The sequence below is a fragment of the Cyprinodon variegatus genome, unplaced genomic scaffold, assembly GCF_000732505.1.
Source record: "Cyprinodon variegatus isolate N-32 unplaced genomic scaffold, C_variegatus-1.0 Scaffold2037, whole genome shotgun sequence".
NCBI lineage: Eukaryota > Metazoa > Chordata > Actinopteri > Cyprinodontiformes > Cyprinodontidae > Cyprinodon > Cyprinodon variegatus.
Genome location: NW_015152490.1, coordinates 7,136 through 10,054, shown reverse-complemented (window position 1 = coordinate 10,054; position 2,919 = coordinate 7,136).

The following is a 2,919-nucleotide window of genomic DNA, read 5'->3' as shown; positions in this document are numbered from 1 at the left end:
AACGTTATGGAACACATTAATTAACTGAAAAATGTTGCATAGTGTGCCTTTAACCACTAACAGAGTTAGTGCTGCTAGCGTTCAGACGACGGACCTCGTGTGGAGAACCCAAACATTTACCTTCATAATCTAAAATGTTTCCTCCAGAGTTTGGAAGCTGCAAACATTAACAGAGGAACTTTCTCTGCATCCCATCCAACCTTCCCTTTTTCCACTGGAACACTCGTTATCTCACCGCCGACATTAATGACACGTATTTGTTTATAGAGCTTTCTGGACCCTGGCTCCTCTTTAGGCGTGTTCTCCTGATCCTCAGATTGTTGCAGTTACTGTATCCTGATCATGACGCATTATCAGATAAAAAACAACCAAAAACTTTACATTAAAATAGTTTTCATTCACTAGCAGGATTTTTTTGGGGTCTTTTCTACATTTAAGATACAGTTTGCCCAGAAACGTCCCTCATCAGGAGTTTACTCAAAGAAAACATTAATTAGAAGAGTTTAGCTTTAAAGACTAAAAAAGTCCCACAGAATTAAAAACGTATCTCAGTGATTGAGTCTAAAGCCGAGCAGCGATTAAAGTCAAACTCTGTCTTTCCACAGAAGCTGATAAGAGATGAGAATAGAGGACCTGATGGTCATTTGCATCACTTCTGTCCTGCAATGCTTGAGTTATGGGGAAAGTTTGCATACGTGAGATTATTCTACTTTACGTTTATTCAACGCTTTATCAAGCTCTGCTATAGACAGTTGGTTCTCTGAGAGGACGGGTGACCCTGTGGACAGACGGCAGAGACCATCTGTCCCTCAGTATGAGCTGAACCACTGAAGAACAGCGCAGCACATGCACTGTAGGGGGCGACCCAAAGATCACTGGTGGGGTGTTTGCATCCTGAGGATAGATGGAAAATAAAGAGCCTAAAGATGTTTTTAGCGGCACATTTTGCACCTTCAGCTGCCCTCTGAGGCGGTTCTATATTTAGAAGAGCAGATGAAAGAGCATTGTCCTGATCTACCTTTGTGTTGGTTTCTATTTGAGACGACAGGCTGGAAATGTTTTTCTGTGTGGAAGGAGGTGGCGGCTCATGTCTGGAGCAAAGAAGGGAGGGTCACTCAGCAGAGGTTGCCTTTTTTTTTTCCTTTCACTTCTCAATATGCCTTTTATTCACCTGCATTGCCGGAGTATCCCCACCCTGTTCCAGCCGCACATTAAAAACAGACACACCCTGCACTTCAGCTTCTGCCTCTCTCTCCCTCTCAGTCATTTGGCATTAAGAAAAAAAACGCCTTATGTAAGCAGGGCCCACAGACTCTATGCTATGAATACTTTTCTGCATCCCTTGAATATCACCTTCACAGCCATATATTTAAGGAATGCAGTAAAAACATGAGACTGGTTCACATGAGAAGCACGACTCGCAGACGCTAATGGACACCACAGCTAATACTTGCATATATGTGCAGCTGAACAGTCCAGGTAGCTTTCAGTACTCCCATTCACTCCCATTAACCTGTTTTTCTAACTGGGCGTCACCAAACTGGGCAGAAACTTGAGGGAAACTTTGGTCCATTTGGTTTTAATCCATCAGTTAGTGATTATGCAGATGGGGGCTGTGAGAGTCCAATAAAGCTGCACAGCAGAGCAGCATCACACGGAAAGCTCTGGATTTCCTCACTGACTCATTTGCATGGCATGTGCACTNCCGCAGTGTTTTTGTTGGCAACTAATTATTTATATATGAAAAATTCAAATGTTTTGAATATTCCACCTGAGAGTATTACTGCTGCCATTGTCTGTATTAGAGGGAAATAAATAGTAGAGGTGGCCAATGATTGGCCATGGCCACCCCTGGCCCCCCATCTAGCTCCGCCCCTGATGGACAGAGAGGCTGAAGCTCAAAGGCAGACATTAGCCTCAGCTCCACTCTGCCATCATGGACAGATTGCAGCATCTTCCAGATGATCCAGAGGGAAGAACGTCCCACTAAATACTGATGGTCTTTATCCCCCCCCCCCATACGGAGCGGTTTGGTGTTTCTGCTGAGCTGCAGGGTCCTAAAGGCCACAGCAGCCAGATCAGAAAAGCTGTAATCTGGGATTTGACCATCACCCTGTTAATGCACCATCAGCATCCATGCAGCACCAGGGCAGGGCGGTGGGTGGGGGTGGGGGGAGTTCAGAGCAAATCCAAGTTTCTGCAGAGCCGTCATTAAACTGTAGGAACATGAAAACAATTGTTGGTTCAGGAACAATCTCTGAGAGGATCAGACGTTTCTATCCGACCAACCGGAAGCACTTTAACTGCTGATATATCGTTATAATTTCATATAATGATTGGAGGAAATGAGCGAAATAAACGGGTGAAAGCAGCACAAACATGCCTGGAATAATCCATCTCATCCCAGCATAGATTACTGGGGGGTAGGGGGGAGCTGTGCATCCAGCTGTGGCTGCAGATTAGACATAAAGGAGCGGATTTAGCTTCAGATTGGATGGACGGGGGGTGGGGGGGTTACCCATCAAAACCAGTAAAGCCAAAATGCATCTAATAGAAAATCAGGTTATTCTGGTTTTAGCGAAGCCCCAAAGAATCAGATAAACTGCTGCAAACAACCAACAAACAATGATAAAATGTCTTTAAATCACCCCCCCCCATTACAGCACGAGCTCATGTCCCTGATAACCATTCTATCCACTCTGTTTCTATGATTAGGAGGAGCTCTGGGATTCTGCTGCTTCTCTTCAGACACATCAAGCCAAATTATTTCTGCATCAAAACTTTAAAACTGAAATCAATGCAGCCAGAGATTAAACCAAAGCTTCGCTGCTTTTTCAAATTCTAATCTTATTTTATTAAAATATATTTTATAATTTGATCTTCTTTATTTTCCCGCCTGTGAACATAGAGCCGGTGTCT